Source organism: Protopterus annectens, chromosome 6.part0, assembly GCF_019279795.1.
Source record: "Protopterus annectens isolate FY-2018-M chromosome 6.part0, PAN1.0, whole genome shotgun sequence".
NCBI classification, from domain to species: domain Eukaryota; kingdom Metazoa; phylum Chordata; order Ceratodontiformes; family Protopteridae; genus Protopterus; species Protopterus annectens.
This window is the reverse complement of record NC_056737.1, coordinates 1,109,893,824-1,109,917,206: the sequence shown is the minus strand read 5'-3', so window position 1 is coordinate 1,109,917,206 and position 23,383 is coordinate 1,109,893,824. Positions and strand designations below refer to the sequence as shown.

The following is a 23,383-nucleotide window of genomic DNA, read 5'->3' as shown; positions in this document are numbered from 1 at the left end:
AAGCAAGAGCTCCAAAAAATCTGGAGTGAAGTCCTGCCTCCCAGAACCAACATGGTAGCTACAGCTCTGAGAGATCTCCTGTTCTGAAGCCATCGAAGAGCTCAGGGGGATTACCAGTTCTGAAGAGGTAAAAATCTCCAGTACTAGTACAGTCAGTCTTGGGAGACTTGGAAGAGAAAACTCTAAGGCCTCGGAGGAGGTTAGAGGAGGAGTGGTCAATGGGGTGAAAGAAGGCTCAGTTCCAAGACCTGAAGGAGTCAGAACTGAAAGGGGGCAAGAAAGTCCTCTAACCCACAAGATTTTATTCACAAGTCTCTCCACATTAAGCTCAGAAACACTTTTGGTGGAGCAGATTGAGGACATGGATGGATATTTAGGCCTCTGAAGAAAAACTTCTGGAAGCTCACCAGTGAAGAGGTCTACAGATGGGGAGTAAGTAGCCTTTGGAAATATTTTGCTTGATTCAGATACTGTAGGCTGCACTGAAGAAGGAGCAGAAAAACTGTCCTGCACTGGAGCCTTTGATGTGGAAGGACCTGACGTAATTGGTGCCGTGGCAACAGTCGTCACCGGTAATTGAGAGTCAGAGGCCTCCAGTTTCGAGGATACTTTTGGAACTGAGGATTTCAGTTTTTTAATTCCCTGAGCCGATGGTGAACCGAGATACTCCTCTTTTTGCCCTTGTCAATGGAAGATGAAGATGATGGGGAGGAAATATTAGTTTTGGCTTTGTCAGCAGTAAGTAAGGCTTCACGAAAGGTGGAGGAGATCAAACCCTTTCAAATAAGTTTGTTAAGTCTCTCAATGAGGGCTCAATGTCTGAATCCATGGCAAATACTGCAGTCCTCTTGTAAGTGAACAGGACCCAAGCAATAAACACAAAGGGAGTGAAAGTCAGAAGATGGGATTTTGTGGCCACACTTCTGGCATTTTTTAAAGCCAGAAGGGGCTTTAGCTTTCTCATCCATCTTGAAAAAAATTACAGCTGGAAAACAGACACTCACTTGTGTACTCACAAAGAAAATTTGAGAGAGAAAAGAAGAAAAGTTTTTTTTTTAAGGGAAAGAAAGGAAAGGGAAAAAACTATCAACAATGACAGTCGAGATACACCAAGGTGTATGGGGAGAGACTATCAACAATGATATTTAGAATTACACTGACGTGTATGAAAATACAGAGCAGGAGAGAAAATTTTAAATGAAAGGGCAGGTTAAACGATGGGCAGAGGATCAAGTAGAGAGAAGACAAGAGATAAATCTCTATGAAATAACAACAGAAATATATTTAAACCCAAGGAAACTCAAGAGCACTGGCAAAACGTGACCATTTTGGAAAAGTGGCAAACGAGATCTGAGGTAATTGTGAGAGAGGGGATTGTGGGTAGAGGTGAAGCTTGAGAGTTTTTGGCTGCCGCGAACTGTAGTAACAGCTGAGTTGGTTCCAGTATTGGAAATGGACCCATCTGTCAATGATAAAATGAAGACATAACAACATCTGATGACATATTCTACTTATTCTTTGATGTAAATATTGTAAATATATTCAGTAAGCATCTAATTTTACCATGTCCTCTGAAAACTGTATCTGCAGTCTGTTAATTTATGATTGATGACATCATTGTACTCAGTGCATAAGAAATTATGTTATCGTTGGTAACATCTGCAGTCTTATCAACACCACTTAGTAATTGTTATTGCTTGAAATCTGCTCTGTTGGAACTCAGGTTGTGGCTGAAAAGAATCAGTGTACTGCCCCCCCTACCCAGTTATCAAACTGCAATGAAATAAACAAAGTTCAGTATATGAAAATTTAGATGCTTAGGTACAAACTGATGGCAGGACAGGGGAAGATGAAATGGGAACTGGTGTATGATATTGATGTTCTGTGACTAGTGTAATCTTTAGTTTACTGATGAATACAATAGTGGAGACAAGTAAGAAAACCACAAATGAAAGGAGCTGAGACTGTGTGGCATGGGTATTGATACAAATGTCTTTGATCTAAGGGAATAAGAGGAAAGGTAAAGCCTGGAATACTTTGTTTTTTGAAACAGAGGTGTCAGTTCTGGGAATGTATTTGGAAAGAGTGGTGAAACACTGGGATGGTTTGTTTGCTATAATGAAAGAAAATCAGGTTATGGAAGATTTTGTTTTTCTTTTGTGAAAAAGTGCATTCAATAATGGGACATTAATGGGAATATTAAGTTATAAGAGGTGTATAAGGATTTCCAGAGTTATTACATTTAATAGTCACCTTTACTTGGGGATAAAGGCTTAATCCCATTAAAAGTGTACAATGGAAAATAAAATGGGGGCCTGGATTGTTGTTGCTGGTGGTGTATTTAGGGTCTTTAAATTTGAATCATGGTTTAGTCAAGGTATTTAAGATAGTCTTTTTGGAAAAATTATGATCAGTAGCTTGGCTCTATAGAGAAGAGGGATAAAGCCCTGACTGCAATCCAATGGCCCGAGCTCATGTACTAGCTTGGTTACAAGAAAAGCTAGGCAGGACAGGGCTGTAAGGAGTGGATTACCCAGGTCTGCCCATCCTGGGGAAGAGAGGATGGTGGTTCTTGGTCAGATGATTATTTCCAGGTAAGTAGATGCTTGCACATATCAAGTAGCTGTAAGCTGTGTGTGTGTGTGTGTGTGTGTGTGTGTGTGTGTGTGTGTGTGTGTGTGTGTGTGCACGAGTGTGTGGAAATTGTGTAAATTGATCTAACTCACATTAGACTGACTTAAAACCCTGACAAGAAAAATCTAACTCAAAATGTTAAAATGTGCATGGTTGGCAACATGACCTTGGAGCAGAGAAATCTAAAGTAAATGTATTTTGCAGGGAGCTGTCCCACCTGCACCCCTATAAGGGGGGCTGTGCTCTCACACCCCCTCATATTTTATATATATATATATATATATATATATATATATATATATATATATATATATTATCCATCCATCTTCAACCCCTTTTCCCATTTTGTGCATGGGGTCGGGGTATCACTTCTGCAGTGACAATCATCTTGATCCAAGGTTTACACCACTGGGTGGCTAGCCCTGCCGTGGATATATGTATGTGTGTGTGTGTATGTGTATATATATATATATATATATATATATATATATATATATATATATATATGGGTCTACCTCAACCCAACAAAATTAGGTTTCACAGAAACGTAATTAGGTGAGCTTTATTTCATGAAAGTGCATTTTTGCCAAAATGCACTTTCACGAAAAGGCACCTAAGCGAACAGCAACGGGGGCTGTTGCTTAGATCGTGACACAGTCTTTTCCCCACTGTAGTGTGATCTCTGAGTGAGAATATAAAAGCGGGGGCATGGGGGGTGCATGAATATGGTTAGTAGTGTGTTTTTTTTAATTTTGTTTTCATTTAATTTTTTTTCGTGAAAGTGAATTTTGGCAAAAGTGCACTTTCGCCAAAAACAGCTTGCCTTATTACACAGACCCATATAGATGGATACGTGTGTGTGCATGTGTGTGTGTGTACATATACATCGACCTTCTAAAGATCGACACCAAATGCTCAAAGTTTTGAAATGTCAAGAACAATCAGTCCCATCCCCCAAATCCCCTGCCAATCACATCCTAGATTTCTGTACAGTGGGGGAAAGGGCAGATTCCCCAATTCACACTGTACCACAGTCTCAGTGAAAATACTCTGCATTTGACATTTCAGAACGTTAACCATTTTGTCTTGATCTTTAGAAGGTCAATGTTATAAAACATAAAAATTCCTTGCGGCTTGTAAACAACTTTAAGTCTCTGTTTCTTTATACCTTACTATCACAATTTTCTCAGTGCAAGCAAAATATTCTGTGATGCCTTGTTCTGAAACATTACAGTAACTTTTGTACTGAGCAAAAACAGAAATAAAAATCTCAGCCTCTGTTCCCAAGTCAGAAATGAAGATTAGCAGGACACTCATCTGGGAACCAGTCCTTTTGACAGGAGTACTTCTAGAGCTGATATTCTGGTTTGCACTATACTGTTCACAACTTCTTCTTGACTCCTCTGGCATCTTTCTCTCTCTTTTCTAACTTCTGTCTGATTTGGGCTCAGTAGCCATTCCTTTACATACTTTAGGGTTGTACATGACAGACATTTTACTCGAGAACATGTATCCCACCCTTAAAGTGGCGAGCATAACACTCAATGCATTTCAGGCAATGGCAATAACAACTCTGGCACAATGTCATACATAGATGAAGTCACAGTTTCATATGCATTATAAATGCAAACTACATCATTATGTTAGATTTTATCTCCTATCCTGTTTGAACAAGGCACTGTGGATGGGTTGTAGGCCCAAGATGGTCTATTTACATCATACAAGCCTTGCAGTAGTGCTTAGTCTGTCACAACAGTAAATTTTCTTCTGAAGAGTTAGTAGAGCAAAGACTCCAGAACACATTTGCTGGCCAGTCATTCATAGGATCATAGGAAGTTACTAGGCTATTGGCCCTGAGGCCCTTACAAGCCTAGCCAATAATTTAGCCCATGTTCCAACAAGTCAGTACCCGATGCCACGGTCTAGCAGGGACACAGTTGGAATCCCAGGGGTGTATTTTCTGTTCTCCATCCAGTTATCCAGGTCACGCTTAAAAAGGTTTAATGAGGTACTCTGCTTGACATGGAGATGGAGTCTATTCCACAAAAGAGGGAGTCTCTGGGACACAAATCTGTCCTGCCAACAAGTCTTGTTGATGTCACAGACCAGGTTGAGGTGGTGCATGCGGGTTACTCGAGTGGAGCTTGCATTGCGGATATGCAGCAGTCCCATCAAGGCAGGGTCTGAGATTACTTTGTATGCCAGACAGAGGTCACCTCTGAGGAGACTGAGTAGAGGGACAGGGCCTTTAGCCTATCTGTGTAGGGTAGATGTTTGAGGCCCTGGATTGTCCTGGTGAGGAACCTTTGTGGTCTCTCCAGCTGCTACATGCGCTTTGTGAGGTATATGCCGAAAGGGGCATTGTACTCAATAATGGGTCTTATAAGGGAAGAATACAGGGATGTTATGACCACCTTGTCCCTGGATGGGATACCCTTGATAATAAGGTGGGCCATGTAAAAAGCTTTCCGTACAATGGAAGCAATATGGTGGTCAAAAGTCAGTTTGCTGTCAACCTGGGTGCCCACGTCCCTCACAACTGATTGCATGCTTAGGACCTTATTATTAATGCAATAATTTGTGGAGACGTCATTCTCCCCAAAGGGGATGATGATGCATTTTTTGGCATTCAGTTTAAGGCCATGTTTCTGGCACCGGTGAGACCCTCTTGGAGGATGTCCACATCACTAGGGGAATTGATGACAGTGCTCAGCTTGCAGTCACCTGCAAACTTAGTCAGCCATAGCCCACTGGTTTTGGCCTGCACCTCAGAAAAGTATATCCCAAACAACAGAGGGTCCAACACCGATCCCTGGGGTACACTGCTCGTTACAGGTCTACTGCTTGGGGAGGCTTCCCCTACTTTGACTAGGTGGGTTCTATCAGTGAGCCAGTTAGCTACCCATCAGGTAACATATGGATTAATGCCTAGTTGAGAGAGCTTATCTATTATACCTGAATGGTGAACAGTATCGAAGGCTTTGTTTAAGCAGCCTGGAGGTGTGTATGTCTTTATATATATATATATATATATATATATTGCAACTCCACCTCCTTTTGATTTGCTACCCAAGGATTGGGGTCTGAATGTATGGAAGGATGAGTAACCAGGTAAGGCTAGGGTGCTCTCTGCAGCTTTGAACCAGGTTTCTGTGACTGCACAAATGTCAGCATCTTCCAGGGTTAAGAATGCTTGCAATGAGTGCAGTTTTATGTTTAGACTCCTAGCGTTTAGCAGCATGACCTTTAAGTTACGTTTTGATGAAATTTTCATTTTGGTAGTTTTGACCTCATGGTATTGCCTAAAAAATGCACTATGGGGTGGCAAGATTTTTTGCCAGGAGCCTGAAGCCCAAGGGAGACAGATGCAGGCCATCTCTAGCAAAGCATCGTGGTTTGTCATTCATGTCATCCCAGGCTGTCAGGTACTGGATCCCCTTGGAATGACACCAGAAACTAAGCCAATTGTTAGTCAATAATTTTTTGTTTGTATTGAGGCATCATTCTGGGTGGCTGTAGAATGCTGCTTAAGGTTAGGAACATACCTACCTGGGGCACATATTCAGCAAGCTTGATCATGTCTCTCTTCATATAGTCCAGGGAGGTACGTCTTAAGTCATGCTCAGTGACTGAATAAAGAAGTTATGTATTTGCCATAACGTTCCATTTGTGTGGTCCATTTTCATTCTTCTTCAACTGTTGGGTTTGGATCTGAACCTCGGATCTGACTCGGCTGTTACTAAAGCTTGTGGTAGCCAAATAGCTCTTGAGCTTCTCCCTTACCCATAATGCACCATCTCCCGATCTTGTTTGCTAATTTACCTAACATAATACCTATATATATATATATATATATATATATATATATATATATGTATATATATATATATATATATATATATATATATATGGTTCCACTTGAAAACATCAAAAACCCATAACATCTAAATTCATAACATCTAAACCACATCATCTAAAACCCAAAACATCTAAAACTCATAACATGGAATATCAAAACATTGAAAACTACAAAGCAACTATAAATAACATCCCACAGAGGTTATTTAACTATATATATATATATATATATATATATATATATATATATATATATATATATATGGTTCCACTTGAAAACATCGAAAACCCATAACATCTAAATTCATAACATCTAAACCACATCATCTAAAACCCAAAACATCTAAAACTCATAACATCGAATATCAAAACATTGAAAACTACAAAGCAACTATAAATAACATCCCACAGAGGTTATTTAACTACATATATATATATATATATATATATATATATGGTTCCACTTGAAAACATCGAAAACCCATAACATCTAAATTCATAACATCTAAACCACAACATCTAAAACCCAAAACATCTAAAACTCATAACATCAAATCTCAAAACATTGAAAACTACAAAGCAACTATAAATAACATCCCACAGAGGACTGCACAGCAATTTTCCTTTAAAAAAGGTACTGTGTTAAACAATAATATTCGCAATGTTGAAAACAACTTCTTAGATTTTAAAGAAAAACTTTATTTATATAAAAACAATCAAATGGAGATTAATTATTTGAACGAATTTATACATGCAAAGGATCCCTAAAGGCTTACGCTTTTTCAAGTTTCCTAACAATGTTCAGCATGGCTCTAACTTATATGAACAGCTCTGTGGTATTTTTAATAGGGCAGGTTTAGAAATGTTAAAATGTATGGTCAATGAATACGAGATAAAAGCAGACAACCTGTTAAAAGATTTGAATGGATTGAATGATAGAATGGTAAAGGATGAAAAGTTTTTTAGTGTTAAAAGAGATTATGACAGATTGTTTGAGGAAATTGACCAACATTGTAGCAAAATAATAAACCGGAAAATCAGGAAACTGGAAAGGGATTTAGATGAATACAGGGAAGGGAAAGCCTTCCCCCTTCCATACATAAAGGGAAGGAGAAATAATGTAAATGAAAATGTATTTATTGAAATGCATGGGGAGAACAGATTTGACCAACCCACTAACAGGGGAACAGATGTAGTTAGGAGGAGTGAAAGGATAGCCGAAAAGAATAGAAAACCTTCGGCACAGGATTTTCAGTTTCCCCCCAGGAGAGGGAGGGGACGCAGAGACCAGAAAAACAGCTGGAACCATCCCCTGAACTGAATGAACAACTTGAAATGAATATAGTGTTAGCCCCTGGTCAGTATAATGGGAGACAAATAATATCTAGAAAGAACAATTTCACCATTTTTAATTACACTGACTTGGAACTCACTGAGAATTATTTTGATTTATTTTCTAAGGGTTTCCACTTTGTTCCCTTAAAGCCTTCCTTTGTGGTTAAAACCTTGATAGATTTAAAAATGTTTTTGAGACAACTGAATCTAAATTTACTTTTTAAAGGTCAGGAGAACACTTGCAAAATCCTCACCAGGAAGAGTACTTTTAATCCACCCATTCATCCCTCATTAAAAATATTTGAAGAGTTGGTGGAGAATGATATTAGGAAGCTTGAACAACAAAATTACACCACGTTGCCAAAAAATATACCTGAAGATCAATTGGCATTAATCAAACACTTGAGAAAAGAGGGATGTAGGGTCATGAAACCGAACAAAGGAGGGGGAATGGTCCTTATGTACACTATTGATTATGAAGCATTTATACATGACATGTTACAGGATCCTGAGCAGTATGATTTAGTCTCAAAAAATGAGATTTATATAGCATACGCTAAAATAAACTATCAGCTACAAGATCACTTATTACAAAATGTGATAAATGAACAACTTTACAACTATCTATTTGTTAAAAAACCGAAGATAGCTCAAATATTTGGGATCCCTAAGACACATAAGTCAATAGATCCACTTAAATTTAGACCAATTGTTTCTGGGGAGGGGAGTGTTATGGAACCCTTGGCAAAATTTATTGATTTTTCTTTAAAACAACAAATAGCTAAAATAAAGCATATTTGCAAGGATTCTTGGGAGTTCCTGAAAGGGATTGACCAAGCTTTTTACCATTCAAAAATAATTATGGTCACAGTAGATGTCATTGATTTGTTTCCGAGTATCCCACACCAGACAGATTTAGAGTGGTTTGGGTACTATTTAAGTACTGAATCAGGACTGAGTTCTGGAACAATAAATTTCCTTTTAGAACTTATGGAGCTGGTACTAGAAAACAACTTTATGCACTTTAATGGCGAATTTTACCGTCAGAAAAAAGGGGTGGCAATGGGGGCCTCTTGTGCCTCTCTTTATGCCAACCTTGTTTTGTACTATTGGGAAAAGAATTTTATCTTTATAAGTCAATGGTACCAGGACATAATATATTACCGGAGGTTTTTAGATGACATCTGTATTTTATGGAAAGGGAATGAGAAGAGTCTTATAGATTTTCTTGAGTACATTAACAATACAACACCATTTCTGAGGTTTACTCACACGATCAACAATGATAGGTTGAATTATTTGGATGTCACCTTGTTTAAAGATCATGTTAATAAATGCTTTCAGTCAAAAATACACAGGAAGAGTTCCTTTTCTAATGCCTATCTTAACTATTATAGTGGACACCCTTTTTATCAAAGAAAGGGAATAGTAAAGGGACAACTGATTCGAACTTCACGAATGTCTAGTACTTTAGACATTTTTAAGGAAGAAACTAGGATTTTGAAGAAACTTTTTATGGAAAAGGACTACCCTGAAAGTTTAACAGAGAGCTTAGTATTAGAAGTCACTCAAAATAGAGATGTTAAATATGCTCCTTTACTGGACTCTGGTCTTACTGAACTGTCTCACATTCAACAGGTAGATAGTCTTTATCCAAAAAGTAGTTTTGTACACACCTTCTCCAGTAACTCGGACAAAATTTAACAAATTGTACGTAAATACTGGCCTATTCTTAGGTTGCAGGAAGACATCAAAGCCCACACCCCAGTAACTCCCCACTTTGTTAGGAAAAGGGACATGAACTTAAAGGAACTCCTAGAGGGTAAGCAAGAGAACAAATTAGACACGGTTAAGAGGAAACTGGGCACTTATGCATGTGGGAGTTGCAAGCAACGTCATGCCATGTTAAATCAAAGTCCCTTATATCTTCCCTCTAGGAAGTTTAGATATAGTCCAACGAGGTATTTTAATTGTGCGGTGAAAGGGGTAGTATATCTTGGGTGTTGTATGACTTGCCATAGTTTCTACGTAGGCAAGACAGAGAGAGTTTTTAGGAGAAGGGTATACGAACACTTCAATGATATTACCAACTGCAAGGAGAGCAACGCTTTCTACAAGCACTCATTGCTTTGTAAAGACATGATCATAAAGTTTGTAGTTTTAGAGCAGATTACACCAGGCATTCGTGGGGGTAGCTGGGAAACCAAGTTGGAATACAGAGAGTTATTTTGGCAACTTAAACTAGATTCCAACAGGTTTCCCGGCTTGAATGACAGTTTGAACATTAGTAGTGTTTTGAAACTGAGGCAAGCTTGGCTTTAGGAAAGGAGGTTGTAGAGATTATTTTTATCAATTAAATTATGGATTTATTAGGGATTTTAGACTGTACACATTTTCTTGGTTTATCTAACATTAGATTTGTCAATATAGAGAGTTTACAATTGTAGGGTAATGGGCTTCATTGTATTTTTATTTATTACTTTTCACTTAGGATTTTTATATCCTTGGTTTCTAATGACATGCATTGTAGAATTTTTAATAACCAACACCTGCTCAAGATATCAAGTATTTTCGGCTATATATGTTTTGATATTTAGTTTTTAAAGTTTATGGAAACATTAAATATTTTTAAGGGACAAGTTTGTTGTCAAAGCCAAAAGCTTAAATATTTGGTTTCTAATTATTTTAACTCATAAAAGGTAAATATAGGATAATTGTTTAATTAGTCAGATGATTCAACGGAAACTATTTAATAAAGTAAATCATCGACTCATTATTTCCTTGACAAAGCTCGGATTTACCCGAGTGAAAGCGCTTGGTGGATTTTGGTTCAGTTTTATGTTTTTATAATAAAAAAGTTTCAAAACAATATTGAGTAGCTCTCGCATTTCAAAGAGGCTAACTATCTACTTCCAACTTTGCTTCCGGGTCCTGTTTTCCTGAGCTTGGGTGCTTCGTGGTATTTGTTGCTTCTTTTTTTTGGATCCCACAGAGGATTTACTACGTTTTTGCAGAGGGGCAAGCCCCCCTGCCCCCCCCCACCCCACGCAAATTAAATATACCAACTCCAAGGTCACACTACAGTGGGGGAAAAAGTTAATTTCCTAACCCCACTGTAGTGCAACCTCGGAGTTGGTATATTTAATAAACGAGGGTGTGGGGCTTGCAGAGGGGCTTGCCCCCCTGTATAAACATAGTAAACAGTGTGTGGGATGTTATTTATAGTTGCTTTGTAGTTTTCAATGTTTTGAGATTCGATGTTATGAGTTTTAGATGTTTTGGATTTTCGATCATTTGGTCTCGCTGTTTTGAATTTAGATGTTATGAGGTTTTGATCATATGAAGTGGAACTATATATATATATATATATATACATATATAGACATATATATATATATATATATATATATATATATACATATATATATATATATATATATATATATATACATATACACACACACACACACACACACACACACACACACACACACACACACACACACACATATATATATATATATATATATATATATATATACACACACACACACACACACACATATATATATATATATATATATATATATATATATATATATAGGTTCATAGGTTCATACTAGGCTATCTGCCCTAGGGCATTTATAAGCCTAGCCAGAGTGTGTTTGGCTTTCGCCACCCATTTTAAAATTAATTTTGCTATGCCCTTTTTCGAGGTTAGTATACTGTGCCTCTGTCTAACAGTGACACAGAAGTGATACCCGGGGTAAAGCTACGATCCCCCATCCACTCATCAAAATTCCTCTTGAAGAGAGTCAATGAGGGACTCTGCCTAACCTGGACTGGGATTTTATTCCAGAGTGAAGGGAGCCTCTGGGTTATGAATCTGTCCCTCCAGCATGTCCTATTTATTATGCTGAGGTTCAAGTCTCTCGAGCGCGTAGCTCGATGGGATTTGGATTTTCTGAGGTGCAGCATGTCCATTAATTCTGGGTTGGACATGGCTTTATACGTCAGGCACAGATCGCCTCTGAGCAGGCGGTATGCCACTGAGTAGAGCTGGAGTTTCTTTAACTGGGCAGCATATGGCATCTGTTTGAGCCCTTTAATCCTCTTGGTGAGGTACTTTTGGGGTCTTTCCAGTTGCTGTAGGTGTCTGGTAAGGTACATCCCAAAAGGGGCATTGTACTCAATTATGAGCCTGATGAGGGATGAGTAAAGAGGCACGATAACCTCCCCTGATCTAGATGTGAATCCCTTCATGATTAGGTGGGCTATATAAAATGGTTTTCTAACCACTTTGGCCACGTGGTTGTCAAATGAGAGATTGCTGTCAACTTGGGTCCCCAGGTCCCTAATTACTTCTTCCATACTTAATGGATTACCACCTATGTGGTAATTTGTGGGCACTTTGTTTTTGCCAAAGGGGATGACTATACACTTTTTGGCATTTGGCTTGAGGCCATGGCTCTGGCACCAGTTGTCTGTTTCTATGAGGCCCTTTTGGAGGATGCTTGTGTCGGCTGGAGAGTCGATTATAGCGCCCAGTTTGCAGTCATCTGCGAACTTGGTCAGCCACAGTCCTTCCGTGTTTGCCTGTACCTCCGAGAAATATATACCGAACAAGAGAGGTCCCGGGACTGAGCCTTGTGGGATGCCACTTGTAACTGGTTTGGAGTCTGACATGGCTCCAGCAATTCTAACCATGTGGGTTCTGTCCTCGAGCCAGTTTGCAACCCATCTAGTGACATAGGGGTTTATATTTAAGCTGGTGAGCTTATCTATAATGCCCAAGTGGGGTATTGTATCAAAGGCTTTTGCGAGGTCCAGGTAGGCTGTGTGGACCACCTTCCCCTCGTCAATGGCCTTGGTGACTGTTTCAAAGAAATCGACCAGGTTTAAGAGGCAGGATCTGCCCTTAACAAAGCTGAACTGGGTAGGATCCAGTGTCTGTAGGTCCCCAATATCTTTTTGTATGAGGTCCATGATGATCCTTTCCATAGCTTTGCAGACCAAGCTAGTCAGGCGTATGGGGCGATAGTTTCCAGGATCCGTTGAGGGACCACCTTTGTGGAGAGGGACCACTGTTGCTGTACGCCACTCTTTGGGTGCATATCCTGTGGTAAGGCTGAGATTGAACAGTAGTTTTATGTTTGGGTTTAGCTCTTCTTGGAGTTCATGTAGGACGCAGCCCGGGACACCGTCTGGTCCCATTGATACTGTGTTTTTTGCTTTGGAGAGGGCGGCTCTTACCTGAGCATCTGAGATGTCAGGGGGGCAGCACTCTGCTGGGATAGATATTTGCCCTTTGGTGGGAGGGAGAAGTTTGCGCTAAACCCGTCAGCTAGGATGTTGGCAATGTCTGTGGGTTCGTGTATTTTTGTCATTTTGGACTAATTCTGAGCATATCTGGGAATTCCCACCCAGATTCCTAACATAACTAAAGAAAGCCTTGTGATTATCCTTAGTGTCCTGTGCAATTTTTCTCTCGAAGCTGGCCTTAGATGATTTTATGAGTGCCCGTAGTTTTTTGCTAACACTGATCAGAGATGGCTTCCCTTTTTGGGATTTTGCTCTATCATGTAGTAGCTTCCTCCTTCTATTGTATAGTTTGTTTATGGCTGGGGTCCACCAGACAGGACGTCTGCCTTTGGAGGATTGGGTCTTGGTTTTATTTGGGATTGCATGATCCATGCATTCCTGAAGGTGTTCATAGAATGCGTTTATAAAGGATTCTGCGGTCTGGGCCGTATTTTCCACTGGCCCGGGGGCTTTGAAGGATTCCACCTCGGTTTTGAGGAGTGTGAAATTTGCTTTAGAGAACTTTTTCACTGTGGTTTTCTGGGCAGGGGGGTGGGGTCAGGATGTGAATATCCAGTGAGATTAGTTTATGGTCTGATCTTACCAGTGAGGGATACACTTCTGGTCTGGAGCATAGAGTCCCCATGTTGGTGATGATCAGGTGCAGTATGTTTTCCCCTCTTGTGGGAGTGGTAACAAGTTGTTCCATAGCATTTGAGTTTATAAATTCTAGGAACCTTTGAGCTAGGGTGTTGGAGCTAGAGTAATGCTCCTAGTCTATGTTTGTGTAGTTGAAGTCGCCCAATATAATGGTGTTTGGAGAGACCTTCATATTTTACAGTGTTCTCAGGAAGGCCGAGTGGGGTTCCTGGGTTTGGGAGGGTGGTCTGTAGCAGGCTATAAACTGGAAGGCAGTTTTACCCACTGTTAGTTGCACATGGATAGTCTCTGATGCTTCGTGCTGTGCCACCAACCTGGAGGTGTGGGTATCTTTGACGAATATTGATACTCCCCCTCCTTTTCTGGTTCTGTCCAAGTTTTGGGGCCGAAAAGCATGGTGTGAGGTATAACCTAGTAGTGCTGGGATGCTCTTGGGAGCCTTGAACCAGGTTTCTGTTGCTGCACAGATATCGATGTTCTCCATGCTAAGGAGAGTTTAGAGTGCATGCATCTTGAGGTTTAGACTTCTGGCGTTGAGTAGCATTACTCTTAGTTTCTTATCCCTTGTGATACCTATGGAGGTGGGTTTGTCTTTTGAGCCTTGCCTAAAAAAGGCACTATGGGGGTAGCAAGAGCCTTTGCCAATAACGAAAGCATAGGGGTGACAGGTGCAAGCCGTCCCTAGCGAAGCATCGTGGCTTGTCGAGCATGTTATCCCAGGCTGACAGGCATTGGATCCCCTTTGAATGACACCAATACTTAAGCCAATTGTTGAAATTGATCATCTTGTTTTCATATTGTGGCATCATTCTTGGCGAGGGTAAGATGCTACTCAAGGTCAGGGTCATACCGGCCTGGGCCACATGCTCAGAGAGCTCCTCTATGTCTCTTTTCATGTAGTCCAGGGAGGTACGTCTCAGGTCATTCACACCAGCATGGACAATGACTGAGTCATATTTGTACTTGCCTTGGAGTGACCTGAGTGCTTGTGTTATGTGGCGGATCCTAGCGCCTGACAGGCAGCTCACCGTGACCTTCTCCTTGTTCAGCCTGGTGAGTGGGACGTCAGTATGCCTGACGATAGAGTCACCTATTACAAGTGTATCAGGTGTGTTGTTTAGCCTTAAGGGCTGTGACTGTTCAGCACACTGGCTTTGTGAGCTATGTGTTGCACGTGTTTTGTTTTGGGGTAGCGGTTGCTTGGGTGTCTGCTTTGGAGGTCTCTGCTGCTTAGGCAGATTTTTATTTAGAGCCTCCGAGTATGTTTTTGTGTGTTTATGTGTTTGGTTTGCTGTCGTGGTAGGTCTATGTGAGACTGGAATTGTAGTGAGTGTGGTTTCCTTCTCCTCCTGACAGGTTTTGCCAGTACTGAGTTGAGAGAGCTTAGCCTCCAGTTTGGCTATATGGTTGCATCTCTCACATGTGTTGGAATTTGTTGGGAGGAGGAGAGGGTTGTCTGTGTACATGAGGCAGTTGTAACATTGCCTCAAGATTCCCAGATTCACCAGCTGGACTGGAGAGGAGATTGACAACTGACCTTTGGGCATGGTAGAATAGTATTGGGAATTCCTTTATAATTGAAAAAAAAGGGCCAATGGGGAACAAGGTACTCAAGGGGAGTTTGTGAGTGTGTAGTGCTTTTAATTTTTTAGTGCTGACTTATATAATTGCTTTAGTGAGCAAGTGCCAGGTAACTTAAATGCAGTGTGTTACAGGTAACTTAAATGCAAAAATGACAAACAGTAACTTTCTTTCAAGTGAAACAAGGAAATAAGTACAGTAAGCAATGCAGATGTCACTAGGGATCCACAGAAGCACTGAAAAGCCGCGTTTTAGGTGGAATTAGCATTTCAGGGAAATAACAAGCAAACAAGCATACAAACAAAGCTAGATTCAGCAGGCCTGGATCTAGTCTATGCTACAGCAAACAAGGTGTACCAATTCCTGTAAGAAACAGTTCAAATATGCAGGCACTATAAGCCTTTAACCAGAAATTCCCAGCTCAGAAGGGCAGAGTCCAGCCTCTCCTCCCACAAGAGTGCAGACCACGAACCTTCTTAATGTAAAACAACTGGCCTGAAGCCCAAGTGCTTAAACCAGAACTAATACACTTTTAGAATAACAGACACCGAGCCCTCAATCAGCAGTTCCCAACTTAGAAGGATGTAAGCTACCTGTCCTGCCACCACAGTGCAGGCCACAAACCTTCCTAATGTAAAACAACTGGTCTGAGCCCAAGTGCTTAATCCAAAAGACTTAGAATGAAAGCTACACTTTAATAAAGTTACTACCAAGCAGTAATAAATACAACTGAATACTTTAAAGAATGCCTGGATTAGTGCTCAAGTTATACAAACAAAGCTAGATTCAGCAGGCCTGGATCTAGTCTATGCTACAGCAAACAAGGTGCACCAATTTAGTAAGAAACAGTTCAAATATGCAGGCACTATAAGCCTCTAACCAGAAATTCCCAGCTCAGAATGGAAGAGTCCAGCCTCTCCTCCCACAAGAGTGCAGACCACGAACCTTCTTAATGTAAAATAACTGGCCTGAAGCCCAAGTGCTTAAACCAGAACTAATACACTTTTAGAATAACAGACACTGAGCCCTCAATCAGCAGTTCCCAACTTAGAAGGATGTAAGCTACCTGTCCTGCCACCACAGTGCAGGCCACAAACCTTCCTAATGTAAAACAACTGGTCTGAGCCCAAGTGCTTAATCCAAAAGACTTTGAATGATAGCTACACTTTAATCAAGTTACTACCAAGCAGTAATAAATACAATTGAATACTTTAAAGAATGCCTGGATTAGTGCTCAAGTTATACAAACAAAGCTAGATTCAGCAGGCCTGGATCTAGTCTATGCTACAGCAAACAAGATGTACCAATTTAGTCTATATATATATATGTGTGTATGTATATATATATATATATATATATATATATATATATATATATATATATATGTGTGTGTGTGTGTGTGTGTGTGTGTGTGTATGTGGGGGTGTGTGTGTATGTATATCTACAGGTTTACCTTCATTAGCCAGAATGGCATGTGCTTGTGTCCACCCACATGATGTCCTACATCCAAAATGTCAGGAATGCAGAACACTGACATTCCCAATTCACCAATCTCATCCCCTTCTGGACCTATGTTAACAATTGCTCCTAGGTCCAGAGGGGTAAGGGAATTTTGAGGTTCATTGCTTATGTCGGCTATACTGGAATTCAGGATTCTCATGCCATTTTTGGTAATGAAGGTAAACCATATAGATATCTCTATATAGCTACATCTATATATCTATATCTATATATCTATATCTATCTATATATATATATATATATATATATAGAGAGAGAGAGAGAGATAGATATAAAGTCTACAGAAGGAACTATATCTGGAGGTCAACATTAAGTTGTCCTTACATATGTCATTCATCCAGAAGTCTGTTGTGATAAGGGTTGGGAGGCTGGTGGGTGGAAAGTTGAAGAAGAATGAAAATAGACAACACAGATGGAACATTATGGTATGTACATAATTTCTTTATCTGATGTTGTCATTTTTCATTCTATCAACTATTGGGGCACAGTTCCCAGCTATCTAAAATCCCGGGTGGACTCTAAGGAAAGCTATTCTTGAGCACAGTTGAGCCAAAAGCTGCTCTCCCCCTCGAGACCATATCCAGTTTGTAATTAGTGATAAAGGTATGAGGATTGGCCCAAGTTGCAGTTGCACATATTTCGTCCCTGAAAGCCCTAGAGAGAAACAATGAAGAAGTTGCCATGAACCTAGTTGAATGGGTCTTAAAGGTTTTGGTAAAGTTAGATCCAACCTGCTACAGGTAAAAGATAATGCAATCCATGACCCATCTGGCTAGAGTTACTTTTGTAACTGGTTTGTCCAATTTCAAATCTGCAATGGAGACAAATAATAGATCTGTCTTCCTGATTTCCTTTGTCCTAAGTAAGTAAAAAACATAATTGTCTGTGAACATCCAATAAATGCAACATATATTCAACTTTATTTGCACATTTAGGAAAGAATACTGGCAAGTTAATGGCTTTATTGATATTGGATTCTGACACCAACTTGAGGAGGAAAGACACATTGGTACGTAATATGACTATCCTTATGAAAGATCAAGTAGGGAGGTTTAGATGACAATGCTTGAAGTCCTGAAATTCTTATAGCAACAGTAATTGCCACTAGAAAGATAGTTTTCCATGCCAGGAACTTATGATTGCATTTAGCTGCTGGTTCAAAGGGGGAATGAATTAAGGCCTACAGTACCAAGTTCAAATCCTGTGGTGGAGTAGGATCTTTATATGGGGATCTCAATAGGAGTGTGCCTCTCAAGAATGCTTTCCAAACTTTAGGAGAAGCCACAGAAGAATTTTCAAACCCAATATGAAAGTTAGATATTACTACTAATTGAACTTTAATTGTAGAGGAGCTAGCCCCTTCATTAAAGATCACTGCCAAAAATTCAAGTATGCTATGTATCGTAGCTGAAAAGGGATCAATGTGTTTTTGTAAAGCTTTCTTGTAGAAGGCTTATGGGAAGAAATGACGGACAGGGGAAGAGAGCATCGGCTGTGTGGCTATTAACAGAATTGGAGAAACAATGCTGTTAGCTTGAGGTTTGAGATATCTGGATGAATCATATCTGTTGGATGTGACAGGAAGTCTGGAATCAGATCCAGAATCCAAGCTTGGCAAAGTAGATGAGGCCATAGGAAGTGGAACCAAGTCTGGCAAAGCCAGTAAGGTACAATGAGGATGACTTTGCTCTTCAACCTGGCAAAAATATCTGCAGAAATTTTGGAATCAGGGGAATTGGTGGGTAAGCATAAAGTAAACCGGGGGAGGCCAATCATGAAGTAGAACATCCTTTTGTGACTCCCCCTGAAGGGGGATTAGGGCAAAGTAGCTGCTGCACTTTTTGTTTATGGGAGAAGCAGCAAGATCACAGCAAGGCTAGCCCCATTGACAGAAAATCATTTTTTCCACCTTCATACTGTGAGATCACTCGTGGTAAAATAATGGATCTGCTCAATTTGTCTACTATCACATTTTACTTCCCAGGAATGTCTGTTGCTATGAGAAAGTGGTTGGATGAGATCACACATTGCCACATTCTGAGTGCTTCTTGACACAAGGGGAAAGATCTGGTTCCTCCTTGTTTGTTGATGTACCAAACTACTGACATATTGTCTGTTTGAATTGCAATTGTCCCTAAAGGGAGAGTGTCTAGGAAGGTCTGCAATGTTAAGAGCACTGCTCTCACCTCTAGGACACTGATATGGAAGTTGGTCTCTTTGAGGAACCAAGTGTCTTTGACTGTTTTACCTAGGAAGTGCCCCCCACCCAATCTGGGAAGCATCTGTGCTCACTATGGTCTTGGGTTGAGGGAGAATGAAAGGGAGGCTTTGAAGAACCTGATCTGACTGAATTCACCACCAGAGGTATCTCTTGCACACCTGAGTGATTCTTACTTGCCCAGACATGTGTTGGTAAACAATCGACCACTGTGTTGTTAGCATCCACTGAAGAATTTTCATATGAAATCTTGCTAGTGGGACTAAGATTATGGAAGCTGACATTGACCTCAAGGCTTGAAGGATCAACCATGATGAAACATTGGTATTGCGATTTGTTTTCATGATCTGGAATCTGATAGTCTGAACTCTTGACAGAGGAAGAGAGGCTGCCACTGATATCATGTTGAAGACTACTCCTATGAATTCCAAAATTTGGGTTGGTTCTGAGACTTTTTATAATTTATAGTTATCCCCAGGTGAGAACATATCTGAAGTACATGATCTCTTGCTCTTGTTAGTAGATGCCTGGTCAGGGTGGTGATGAGTCAGTCATCTAGATATGAATCCCTGTAGTTTCAAGTGAGCTGCTACCACTGTTATGCATTTGATAAACTCCCAGGGGGCTGTAGTAAGGCCAAAAGGGAGTGCTTTGAACTGAGAGTGACTGGCTCCCAGCCAGAAGCATAAATGCTTTCTGGATTGCCTGCTCATTTTTATAAGATAGTATACATCCTGAAGGTCTACTGAGCACATCCAGTCGTCGTTGCCTAGGAAGGGTAGAATGGATTGAACCATGATGATCTGAAACTCTGTATGTTGAACTAACTTGTTCAAAATGCTGTGGCCCAAAATTGGTCTCCAGTCTCCTGTTTTCTTTAGCACTAAAAAAAATTGTGAGTACGTTCCAGATTCTATCTGGTCTGCTGGGACCTCTTGGGTGACTCTTTTTTCCTAGCAGCTTTTGTATTTCTAGTGCTGCTGCTTTCCTCAGACTGAGTGGAACATCAAGAATGTTGCATACAGATGGGGGTGGAAGGGAAAAAGGATTTATATAGCCTCTGGAAATAATCCTCTGCACCCAAGTATCTCTTGTTATATCTAGTCAGGCTCTCTGGTGCAGGGATAGTCAATCCCCGATTGCCTCCAGAGGGGGACAGTCAGCCCTCCTTTCAGGAGCACTGTTCAGAGAAAGAATCTCTGGACCCTTATGGGCCTCCTCTGCCATGTGGATGGCTACATCCATTAGAGTTCCCCCTTGTGCCACTAGGAGAATTTTCTTCATGTGTGCCCTGGAAAGGACCCTGGGGCTTCCTGAACCACATTTTCTGACCACCTCATTGATCCCTATAAAAGGATCTTTGAGGGGTCAGAAAACATACGTCCACTGCAGAGAAGGTCTTTTCATCCTTCTCATACCTGGATAATGTGTTCTTCACTTTTGGGTCAAATAAACTGCTATCAAAAGGTGCATTGACGAACAAAGACTTGAAAGGCTCCACAAAATTATCCATTAAGAGATATGCCTGAACCCACTACCCTTGACGCACCTTCAGCTGCATGTGAGATAAGCCTCATGGTTGAATTCGAAATGGATTGGAGGGTAGCCAACTAAGAGGCCACAGACAACTAAGCCTCAGCAGTAATGGTCCCTGAAAGGGATTTTGAAAGTTTCTTGATCAAGTCCTTTTGTAACCTAGTAAAATGCACCAAATAGTTCAGCGACCTAAGAGCAAAGGTGGCTGATGCATAGACATGCTTCCCAAACCTGTCCATTGTTCTAGACTCCTTGTTAGGGGGTTGAACAGAGGAATTTTGTTCAGCAAGTTCCTGCTTGGTGGCCATCACAATGACCATGGCATCCACAAGCATCCCCTTACTCCAAATTTCCTTCCTGACAGTTGAGCCAGAATCTGATCTGGCCTCTTAGGTACAGTCTCAGCTGAGTCAGTCCTACCCTAAAGACTAAGTCAATGAGCTTGTAGGTGGGCAGAGTAACCCAGGAGGTAGACAGGCCAGCTCCAAAGGCCTCCAGAAATACTGACTCCTCCAGTGAAGGGTTGCTGGAGGTTCAATCTCCTCTTTGCTTCAAGATCTCAAGAATGTCTCTAAATGAGATGTCTTCCAGAGGTGATCAGAGAGACCATTCTCCCACATCGAAATCAGTATCCTCAGTGATTGATTCTTGCAGAGAGTCCAAGTGCCTCCTCTTGTGCTTTCCTTCCTAGGGACTTCCTCAGTGGGCTGCTCCAGTGAAGTGTCGGAAGAGATCATGATACCCTGCTGGCTGGTCTGTGGGTCTGGAGCTTGCTGTCCCTGTGGTGTAGAATGATGTGGCTCTAAGCATAGAGACATCTGGGAACTAGGTTGAAGATCCGAGGGGGGTGAGTCCATCCATCCTGTCTGAGCAGAAAACACCATCTTCACTACTTTAAAGGCAGACCATTTCAGAGAGAAGGAAGACTCAGCGCTGAGAAGGCAGGCTTCTGGATTGCTGTCTCCCTCTTTCCCAAAAGCAATCTCCCTGAGGAGGATGTTGGAGCTGAGATATCCACTGCTGAAGCACTGAGGCACAGAGATGGCTATGAAACCCTTGGAGTTGACTCCAACGCCTTAGATCTGACAAGGAAGTTTCCACTCTGGAAGTCATCCCGATCCTAAGATGTCAAAGCCAGTGCACTCAGAGTAAGCTTCAGATCTGAAGATAAAGTTATCTTCTGATCCAAGCCAGACAGGCCTGGAAGATTTGGAACCAGGGACTCTAACGCAACTGGAGGGATGACAGAACTGCAAACCGAACTACTAAAACTGGCTACTAAAATGCCAGGCGTGCAACTATTGTAAATATATTATGGAATCTAATAGGTTCAAAGTGCACAACCGATAATTTAAGCTAAAGTGTAGATCAAATTGTAATTCTACTATGCAAGTCTATTTAGCTTTATGCCAAAACTGTTTAGCGTTTTATGTAGGTAAGACGGAGCGGAAGCTCAGTGAACATATATACGAACACACTTAAGCTATAAAGAAGGAGAAATTAGACAACGCATTTGCCAAACATGTACTTGCCTTTCCTGATCATAATTTCAAATTTATAGTCATCGACCAGGTTAGCCAAGACACCAGGGGTGGCCCGATACAATTTAGATTAGAAGAGCACGAGTTATTCTGGCAGATAAGGCTTAATGCATACCATTTTCCTGGTTTAAATGATTATTGTTCCATTTCAAGTGTTCTTAAATTGTTGAGCCTGAAAAGATGATTGATCTTTTAACATTTATAATATTTCTGGGTTAAAATGTTAATATTGTTCATATATTTTTGCTGAAGGTAGCAGCATTTACATTATATATTTATATGGTTATTTTACAAAATCCTAGTTTGTTAGTAGATGTTGATTTTTCACTTTTTTATATATTTAAGAATATAGGTTAACATGTTGTATATACATGTTTTTCATTCTGTGTATTTAATTATGGTATGATATTTATAGTTGTATTTATAATTATGTCTGAGTCTTTGATGTTGGGTCTATTTGACTTTAAATGTAGACCCCAGAAAAGGTTAGCTTGAGCTTTAATTGCTAATAGCAGTTTTTAATTGCTAACAGCAGTTCTTAATTGTTTTGTGTTATTTAATGAGGACTATTCTTTACAATGTATCATTGTCTGAAGAAGTTTGCCTAAGAAGGCAAACGAAAAGCGCTTTACATCATTAAACTCCAGTTTTAGTAGTTCGGTTTGCCGTTCTGTCATTACAGCTTTTTGTTTATTGGTTTGCATTATTTCTTTGTTTTATGGCAACTGGAGGGATAAGAGAAGGAGCAAGTAGTGGTGGTGTAATAGATGGACATGCTTCCTGACTTGAGGGGGATAGGAGCTGAGAAAAACTTACTCATCATTCTATCCTCATCTCAAACTCCTGGATGAACGAGACAAGGCAAGTGAAGGTGACTTGGATCGTCATCTTTCCAAAAAGGGGGAGGGAACCCTGGAAGGCACTGCATCATATGAAGGAGAATATCTGGTCCTAGGAAAGATGATCGGATCTGAAGCAGTCATATCCATAGGTTTCTTCATTGGATCTGAGGAGGCAGGGTCCACTAACTTCTTTTTCAGATCTGAGGGATAATGGCTCCGAGATGTTTTCGTATCTGATCTTGATCACTTCCTTGATGTCTCCAAAAATGAAGTTGAAGAAGTAGAGGGGTTAGGAGACTTAGATAAGGACTCCTTAGTTTTAATTTTGGGAGAATAAGCCCCAGAAATAGTTTCAC

At 40.4% G+C, this 23,383-nt stretch overlaps 1 protein-coding gene across 1 annotated transcript in view; it reads right to left on the bottom strand.

Moving 5' to 3' along the window:
* The window catches only part of BBOF1 (basal body orientation factor 1), an 872,624-nt gene that overhangs the window by 76,259 nt on the left and 772,982 nt on the right, over window positions 1–23,383 (bottom strand). The gene's annotated exons all lie outside the window — the stretch shown is intronic.